This window comes from Empidonax traillii, unplaced genomic scaffold (genome assembly GCF_003031625.1).
Source record: "Empidonax traillii isolate 1590-97213 ecotype Southwest subspecies unplaced genomic scaffold, ASM303162v1 scaffold228:size850385, whole genome shotgun sequence".
Lineage (NCBI taxonomy): Eukaryota > Metazoa > Chordata > Aves > Passeriformes > Tyrannidae > Empidonax > Empidonax traillii.
The window spans coordinates 159,976-170,640 of NW_020955421.1; positions in this window are offsets into that span (position 1 = coordinate 159,976).

A 10,665-nucleotide genomic window follows, 5' to 3' on the forward strand; every position below is an offset into this window, starting at 1 on the left:
TCTGGCTGCTGTCAAAGACAGGATATTGGAAGATATTGAGTCTAACCCCACAGTGCTGTTCTTGCTTTCTCACGTAAATCATTTTTATTTTTAATACCTCAAAGTAAGATCCTGTCATACAGGAAAAAAATATATATTACTCAGTGCCTGGGCTCTTCAAGGGCTGTCTCAATACGGGACAAATGTTTCATAGTGATGCCTTATATTTCAGATGTTGAAAACCTTCATGCTCATGTAGATCTTCAAACAGGGATCATCTCTCTTCCTTCACAGCTTAAACTCTACATGATATTGATTCAGCCATGCATCAGGAGCAGTTAAAAGTTATTTCATGCAACTACTGAACTCGCCCTTTCTTTCCCACTGATGTCCTTGCCACAGGAACATACTCCCACAGAATCATGACACGTCATTACTCTTTCTTATAAAATAGGCTTATAGCACAAGTTCCTTCATTTTCCCTGGCTTCACATAATTTTGCTCTGACAGTTTGTCCATAAAAGGATCATCATTTGTGATTTTGCCTGCTTACAGAATTGCCTGTTGGTCCCAGATTGACATTGTTTATTATTTAAAACAGTTAATGCTGTATCTCTGGCACAATTCAGCATAATCGACCACCATCTTTCCAGACTATCTTCTATTTTTCTTTCTCAGTTTTTCTTCCTTTTTTCCCCCTCCATTAATTAAAATTGCTATGGCATTCTCTGAGTTAAATTCATGTTTGGGGAGTATACAAAAATTTCCTTAATTCAATAATAATTTCAATGTTAATTTGATTAGTGAAGATAACCTTACAAAGCTGGTACTTCTCCAGTTGAGCCATTCTGAGCTGGAGGATCTTTTATGCACATACAGAGATCTTTTCTATTTTAGCAAGATGACTAGTCAGAACTAAATATTTTCTAGTTGTCATTTATCAGCAAAAAATTTACATATATGTATGTATACATATTTAAACATAAATGCACAAATAAATGTATACTTTGTGCATGAAACTTATGATGTTACAGACTGCAACAGTAATTTTTACAATGATTCATAAACACTCTGGTTCACTAAGATGAATAAAATTTAGGGTAGAACTTTTAAAAAAATCGTATACATATGACTTTTCATCCTATTTGACTAAATTCAAGCCGTGTGTTAGAGACTGCACACTTATTAGTATGCAATATACTTTTCTCCTTTCTTTTTAAGCCTGAGTCAACACAGCCATGCTGTCTTCAGTCAGTGCTGCAAACATTTCTTATTTCATAAAGAGACCTTTTAAATTTTAAGTAACTTGCATATTCTTAAAAGCTAGCAAGATGAGTGGTAATTACCATGTAGATTTGCAGACATTAGTAGGAGACTTTGGTCTTCTACTCCTGCTGATACATGCTAATTAGAAAAAAAAAAGAAGAAGTGATATTGTTAGCAATAATCTTGAACTCTTTTGTGGATATAAGAAATAACATGACACTTCTGGGTCTTTTACTTTAACCTTGAATAGTACGTTACACAGAGAGTAATGCTCAAGTTTAAAGGGAGGGGATACTTTTAGAAGAACCTTGCTGGATTGGTCTCTTCAGTACATCAGAATGCTCATTTTCATTCTAGTTATTCATTGTTGTGTCCAAGATAAAGATTAAATTATCTCTTTTATGGCAGAATCACCAAGAATAGCTGAGGTTGGAAGAGAGCTCTGTAAATCGTCAAGTCCAGCTCAAGGCTCAAAGCTGGTCTTGTGAATTAGCAAGATTTTAACATTAGGAAGACCACATTAATTTTGTGTTATAATGCAGTACCTGATTGATGGTTTGGACTTGGCTCCCTGCCAAATGCCCAAAAGTTACGACAGCAGGCCCTTTCCCCCCCTCCTTTCTTCTCTTAGGGTAAAGAAAAAAACTATAAAAATTAAAGAACCCAAAGTTGCTTATATAAAAATATATCTATATTTATGTAAATTACAGTTATGTACAGTTAAGATGCTATATACACGGTAAAAGGGGATCCCCCCCCACAAAGGGATAGGGAAAGGGAAAGAAAAGGGGACGAAAGGGAACAGAAGGGACACCGAACAGGTATACTAGATCAAATTCAAGAACTATACTAATAATTAACAAAACAGATCTCACCACGTCCCTTAGAATAGCAGGATTGGCAGACAAGGCCAGCACTCTCCAAACCTCTACGTGCCAGGACGGTGGACTCTGCAGGCCTCAGCCTTAGATAAGTGAGACCAATGCAGGGACCCACTGTTCCCAAACCTCGCCGGAAGAGAAGAGCGAGAGGTCTTTAATCTCCAACTTATTTATACTCTGGTTTACGTAAAAATCGTGTGGAATACTGGGTACTTGGACACTTCCTTGGTTACAAACTGGTCACCAGGAAGGCCTAGACCAAAACCATCACACCTGACCAAGGTGAATAACTGAAAAAATCTTAAGTATGGTATTTAAATCCTATTGCTTCTATTAATCATGCTTGTCATCCCAACTTTCATATGTCCATGCTGACCTCTTTTGCTTTCACTGTCTGTGCAGTACATGTTCATTTTATGTTGCCTGGGAGTACATGTAAACTCCATTTTATTATTTTAAATATTCTTGCAGACATTTTTTCACTTCTTTGTTTTATGAAATTAGTGAAATTCAAACTACCTTTTAGGTTTAAGTTTTCAACTTGGCTGACTTAAAAATGCTGATTTTTTAAGTTGCCAGTTGTATATACATATTTGGCAGCAGTTCTAAACAGGGCTGTGTTTGCCCTACAATACCACACAGAGCAGTGTGCAAGTTTTAAATCCTATGACACACTTTTGTAGCTCTAGCTTACCATGGAAAGCTGAGACAGCAACTTCATTAGGGCAAGTTAGGAACTGGAAGGGTAATAGAGAAGCATGGTACCTTTTTTTTACCTCATCTTATTTTCATGACTGAAAGTCATCATCTTCAGTCTTCCTCACAATAAAACCCATTAAATACTTTGAAGGAAGAAAAATAAGAAAAATGTCTGACCTTGAATCCAGCTGCAAGCAATGCTAGCCACTAAAAAAAAAAAAAAATAGTGTTCTTGCTTATTTTCTCATATCAGATTGATAAGGAATAAATTAAAATCACCAGTCTCACTGAAGTCTGAAAATGCATAGAGATGCTACTCACAGAAAGTCTAATCTATTTCAGGCTGAAGGAATACCAAATGTCTCAGCTGTGGTCTCTGGGTCATATCTAGCTTAGTTCCACAGTGACCTCAAGTCATTATCACCTGGCAGATGTCTCCTGACCCATCAGTTTGTTTCCAAACTTCATCTCCTATGAGATACTGGATTTCCTACATATCCACAGCACTGATGCAAGGCTTGCTAAGCAGACAGGTTGAGAACTGAGCGAGCACAGACACCAAACAACACCTCTGCTCTGTTAGAAATGGTTTCTTCACAACAGATATGGAAGCTACGTATAAAAAGCTTACTGAAAACTTGGACAGTCCTTTGCCTTTGGATAGGCAGGAGAGGCAGGTTTCTAATGATGTCATTAAAAATCACCCTAAAAATGTCACTGTATGAAGGAATGCAAATTCAAGGCTTGAGGGGAGAAGGGAGAACTAATGGCCTTTCTATTTGTTTTATGCCCATTTTGGAAATGTGAGAGAACTGTTTCAGAATTAAATTGCCTGATCCTAAAAAAAGCTAATAATCACCAACTGCTATTGAAGCACTTAATTCTAATTAATTCCTCATTAACACTCAGTTAGGATGCCACTCCAGATATACCCAATAGGAAGAAATAAACGAGATGAACAATTGATATTCTGCACTACTGTATAGGCTTTTATTCCATGAAGCTGTGTTTAGCATCAAGAGTGTCTCATCTGACAGTGTCAGAAATCACCTTAGTGTCCTCTTTGTGTTGATCAGAATAGATTTCTCTAATAATTTTGAAAAAAATGTTATCTCAAATTAGCATACTCTCACGCTATGAAAGAATCTGATACTTTAAAATTAATTTTAACCTCTGAAAAAGTGGTATGGATTTAGAATGATCGTTATTTGTTCTCAAAATTGGAGGGGTATTGTACTAATTTATGTTAATTGCATTTTGTGTATGAATGGAAAACAAAGTGCTTTTTTGAGAATAGGCATTGAAGTCGCATTGTTAGTTCTATGAACCTTCACTTCTGATAGTTTGGCATTGTCTGTAAATGTCTCTACAATACTGCTAGCTCCAGTGATTTTACTGAGAATCTCACAATATATTGTGTCTTAACACACAGCTGCTGGAATCAAATCAGCTTTTACTTGATAAAGTGAGCTTCTCCCCCTCATGTTAGCAAACAAGAATTTGGGGAGGGGAAAAGGAGATACTTGTCACAGTACATTTGGGTTGGTAGCATTTGTCTAACATCTGCATTGAACCAATATCTATAGATATCTCTAGATATCTCTTGCTTTTGTTTCTGTTTTATTCAATATTAACCATGGTTCTGGAAATCTTTATGTACATCACTTGATTCCATTTTACACTGATTCAAAGAGAAAGGCTTGTATTCTGAATTCAATTTCTCAAAAATTATGGAGGCTTGGAGACTTCATGCTGCTTGAAGTCTTGAGGCACCATCACTGTCTCATAAGAAACATTGTAATGGTGTTACATGAATCATATCTGTAAGTACTTGATCATACATATCCTAATGCATTCTAGAGATATATCACTGACAATTTATAGAGTATAGATAGATTTTATAAATATGTGAATAAATATATAAAGGTTTATACATGTACAACTTATAACAAAGCTACATTGATAGCTATGGAGACATATGCTCACATCTTATAAATATAATTTCTAATAAAATGCATGAAAAAGTGAAAAAAAATCTCATGCTCAGAAATATCAGTATTATTAAAAAAGCTTGTTAGTTTAATTTCTGAAACAGTTATTTAAATCAATAATTACTGTCTATATTGGGCCTCTGAGCCAGAGTTAAAGTCAGAATTTCTCACAATCCACCAAACAACATTATTATGAAGACTTTTAACTAAATTAAATTAATCCTATGTTTCTAGATGTAGACATTTTTCATACCATCAGATGACCAGAACCATCAAGAAAAACCCATGTATTAATATCTGGCACAGACAGTTTTTAAAATGTGGTAACACTGAAAGTGAATTCAAATTTATTTCATTCAAAACATACATTCTGTGATAAATACTGTACATGGAGCCTTAGAGATGTGGCACATGCAAATAAAGCAGAAATTTCTTCATGATTTTCTTGTCACTCTTCACCACAACTCTATATACCCCCTTTTCAAATACTCTACTAGCATCTAATATAAATTAACCTTCTCACAACAATTCCCATAATAAGGACAAATTTTCTAACCAGAAGGACCTTTCCAACTAGCTGGAACCACATTTTACAAGGACTATTAATTAAGCCTGTTGTGATTGGATAATTAATGTGAGGAAAAGTATTTGACAAAAAGGGTGGATTTAAAATTTTTAATGATGTATCATGAATTAGACAGCAGAATGCAATGAGGAGCTCAGCTTTCTATTCCCCATATTTCCTGCTTTAAAAAGTAACAGTCCAAAGGTTTTCAGTGGCTGTTAGGAACATTTAAATGTACAATTTCCTTGTCTTAATTCGAAGCATAATAAAACACTTTCATGGGGTATCACACATAGAAATGCATTCTCTCAGCAGATGTGGGCTTATATTTAAAAAGAGTACATCTATCAGATGCTATATTTTTCACACATGCAGAAATCCTTCAGTGCTATAGACTTTTCCTTTTCTTCATAACCATTTCAAACTCATTTACCTATGAATTGCTCCATCTGAATTCCAGTCGTTTGAGTTAACTATACTGATGCAGTCCTGGAGGACGGCATGAACTGTGCTTCTGTTGATTTTTCACAAAACAATTCCTCTGACAGCAGTCTGGATTTGACGGAATAATTGGCTGACCCTACAGCTGTGACTGAAATACCTGCCCAAAGTCAAGGACAAATGAAACTGCCTCTGAGACATCTTAATGCTCAAAGAATTATGGATTTTCCACTTTGACATATTAAGGTTTATACATACTGTGTTTTTGCTTTGTCTGAACCATTTTCCTGTTCAGATATTGAATATTTTTCATATATGAATATAAATTTTGGAAGCTCAAAAAAAAAAGGGTTTTTATCTACCTTTATTCTTTGTAAGAAATACACTTATGAGAACTAACAACATCATTTCCATTAGCCCGCAGTCTGATCCTGTCACTATTTCAGAATGGAACAGTTGAGGCAAGTACTTTATAATCTTATCATTATACCATTGGGTTTTTTGGTTTGTTTTGCTTGGTTGGGTTCTTTTAATCAGTATGATTTATAATCCAAAGTCTTGTCTATATAGCAGAAAAAAACCCCCATGACCTGGTGCAGGCTGAAAGCTCACAATAGACAGTGAAGTGAAAGGATTGGACACTTTCTCTGAGGTCTTACATGGTGTGCAGACTATACTGCAGGGGCATTTCAGTGCCAGGTGTGCTCAGGAAGCAGGGCATGCCTATTTTGTATGCATCCTTCCTAAACCCCTAAGTTTTCTCTGTGCTTGTATAGGTTATTCCTAATTGTTACAGCTCAGCTTCCAGCCCAAGTTATTGACCTATGTGAATTAATGAGTGAGCAGACACAGAAGACATGCACACACATAGATAAAAAGACAATATAAACTCTGTGAGGTCTTCAGCTCATTTGAGGAAAAAATTATTATTCTGATTTTGTTCTGTGAGGTATAGTGGAACTTTCAATCTTAATTAAATTACACGACTTTATTAACATGATAGTTTAGCAATAATATTACATTTCTTTATGCAAATTATAACACAAATTGACCAGGTGCTGGTCATGTCAGATTGCCCTTCCATTCCTGAACAGACAGTAAAAACATATTTTAATGTAATATGAGGCTGTCACTGATGTCATTGTAAAAAGATCAGATAGAGTCTATGTTGGCAAGCTCAGGAAGAGAAAAACAGGGAACAAAAAAGGCCTCTGGGAGCTGCTGTCTACTTAGAGCTGCTCAAGAGGAAGCACATGTATGAGTTAGGGCGTCTGTTCTCTCTCCTCCTCCAAACAGTTTCTGACAGTGTAAGGTCCTTAAAGTTCAATTCCACAGGAGGAGCAACAGGAAACACCTGAGATCCAACAAAGCAAAAAGCCAGTAGAACCAGTTGCAGTTGCCTCCCCCTAACCAGCAACCCTGTGGTGGGCTCCCGGCACCTGCTTTTCAGTGAGCCCTCAGTGGACAAAGTACTTTTCGGAACCAGCTTGTGGGCTTTGTGAACAAAAGTAGGTCCATGTCTAGTTATCCCCTTTCTGAAGCCCCTCTTTGCACATCATGCTAATTTTGCAGACACTGCATACCTAATCCAATCTTGCAGGGGAGCCAAAAGGCCTCTCTCCCCACTAAACGTAGGAAATGCAGCTTATCCAGCTGGAAAGTCTGCGTATTGCTGATCTTTGTCACTCAAAAGTTTTATGTTCTAAATCCACTAATTACATGTGGTATGAGATTACAATTTGTTCTCCCCTGACACCCACTTGGTAAGTTTTGGGGGGACCTGACAGATCCCTTCTGGGGGCTTCCACAGCCAGTGGAGCTGTCAGGAATTCATGACTCCACCCCTGAATAGTTTTTATCTGCTAAGGTGCACTCCACAGTCATCCAAACCTTGCTGTGAACATGTTGCCTTCCCTCTGAGTCAAAGGCACATTCCTGTTAGGGCTTGCACCACAAAAAAATTGTCTGTGCCACTGTATTTACTCTGTTGCTTGAGCATCTGTAATTGCTGCCATCGTATCATTTTGAACAATCATCCTCATTCATCAGTCAAGTGAAGTTTCCAGATTGCAGGGACCATGAGAAATCTTAGAAGGCTCCATTCTAAAATATACTCACAAAACAAATGCCAAGGAAAAAACATAAAGGTGAAAAGTTTATTTAAAGTCTTTGGTTAACAAGCCAGAGTCAGGTAAATTTTCTATGCAAATTTCTTGGTCTTCACCCAAAATAGGTAGTCATAGGTAGCAGCTACTACTTTTCCTATTAATGCTACTGTGCTTCTAATACCCAGAATACCTTCAGTTCTCATTAACCTCAGGAGAAATCTGTGATTTAAGTGAATTTACTTAGAGATTAATCTAGTAGAATAAAACCCAGGGTAGGGAGGAGAGGGAAGGGAATGTTGGGGAAGAGCATTTTTTCTAAAACCACTGTTTGCTTTTAAAATAAGATTTTAAATTAGCAAAAATTGGAAGAAAATCATTTTGGAGATAGAATGTCTTAGGTCACTTAAATGTAGCAAAAATGTGGAGAAGTTTTTATCAGCAGTTTTGTTATTTGAAATTAATACAAATACAGTAAAGTCAACTTTGTAGGGAACTTGGACTCCATTCAATTTTAGTGAAAACAGTAAAAAAAAAAGAAAAAAACAAACCTATTGATTGAAGAAGGACTTTGAATAATACTTTTTTTATTTAAAATTGTTGATTGACAACAACCTATGGTATCACTACCAAATATGTCCATATCTTTTCAAAATGAAAGATGAGCAACATGTCTTAACAGGAATCTTGACAAATAACATACAGTTAGCTGTTGCTTAACATAGAGTAACTCTGCCCTTGTCCATCATTAATCTGCCCTTGCCATGTTGCATAACTAAGCCTGGGAAAACACAGGAGCCTAAGGCACACCCAAGAAAGAAATGAAAGCCCAGTGAGCAAATGAGCTTCTGCTAATCATCACATAAGAACAAATTTAGAAAGCATGATGATTCAAACGCAGCTAAGGAAAGTTCTGAAAATCTGTTCTCTTATTGAGGAGAAGGAGATGGAGGAAAAACACTATGTGAAAAAAAGATTAATTTAGAAGCCTACTTGTATATAATTCTTTTAGTGAGATAAATAACACTGGGAAACACAGAAATACTATAGACCGCTGTGTCCAGATGTGACTGACCCAGAAGGAGTTTGATGCATTTCAGAGAAGGGGAATTGTGCAGGTACCCTGAACTTCCCAAGCTGGAAGGACTGAACTGGTAGCAGGCTCATACAGATCAGCTGAGCATTGGCTCTGACTCCTTCCTACCTATTGCCTCAGGCCCTCTGCAGTCATAAACTGCAGGGTTAGGAACATCCTGGGCATTCCCTTCACACTGAAAGTTGAGAAGGAGCTCCTGTTGGAGCTGAATTTTAGTTGTCAGCTCAACTTCTGCCTGCAAGGCTGTGGACAGTAGGCTCAGAATCAGGGAAATTGCAAACAAGGCATATATCTCACTGAGACAATAAGAAAATATATACTTTTCATACTTCTCAGCAAAGAACTTGATTTGACCACAGGAAATAGAGCTAATATAATACACAATGACCAGCCACAATTCCTGATCTAACTTAGCTTCTAGCTTTAAATGAGCCTCTATAAAGCTTTGAAGTTACCTTAATATTCTGTAGGTCATATACTTATAACTTCAGACAACTTTAGAAAGTTATCCAGGAAAATAAAAATCCCACCTAGAAGTGAATCTAAGCTAACACCCGCGAGTAACTGCAGGCATTTACAGAGCAGGAGTTGGTATTTGAACTAGTGGTCTAGACAGCCCTGATAGTGAAGAGAAATAGGTATTTCTCAGTGCCATTCATTATTTCCTAACACAGATTTATAAAACAGGCATGAGAAAACTCGGCATTTCCAGTGCCTGTTTCTCCCCACAGACTACATGATGAGGCTAAGGCCAAAATGTAAGTGTTTCTGTAAACATCTAACAGTAGGTGATAATGAGATCCATCTCCACTAAACGAGGCTTACCTTGCTGCACTTGCTGTCCATTTTCTGTTTTATGTACTCCTTGTGCATTGCTTGGATGCTGTTCAATTGTTTTGATGGTGTGTTAAAATATAAAATGTTTCAGAACTCCATGTCTTATTCTGGAATAAACAGTGAAACAGAGAGCTATTACACTCATTTTAGCCATCTTGCATCATTTCAGGTAGAGATTACACTTTCATGACTGCTTGGTGTTCACAGTGCAAGGCATGGCTATTACACTCAATTTTGAGCTGTGCAGCCCTCCTGTTTGATTTACACCCGTATTAAAAAGTGAAAAATTATGACCTTTAAAATGCATCAATAGGTGCATTATTACTGAAAGAAAATAGAAAAAAGAACTCTGCACTTCTCAATGTATGTAAGAGAGTAATACACAACTCAAAAATTCAATATTGTTCAAAGCTTTGTGGCTGTAAAAAGAAATGTTCATCTCAGTCGTGTTGTTTGTTTCTTTGTGTTTGTTGGGGTTTTTTCTCCCTGAAAATTTATCCAGGGAGAAGCATTATCTTTCCCCAATTAAGTTCTTCAAAACTAATCCAGCTTCAGCAAACCTTCACAACCAAGTGAAAACCACAAAAGGTTTAAAAAGGAAAGTTGACATGTACTGTCTGGCACTGCTATTAAAAATTTTGTAGTATCTTTTTAAAGTTCTTGGAAATTACTTCATTATTTATTTTTTTTCTCTTTATATCTTTGAGCTGAATTTCTGACAGACATATTAACATTTCCTTTGTTCATATTTGAGTGCTGAATTATCTTTAATTGCCATGAACATTCTGCCTGCATGAAAGAACTA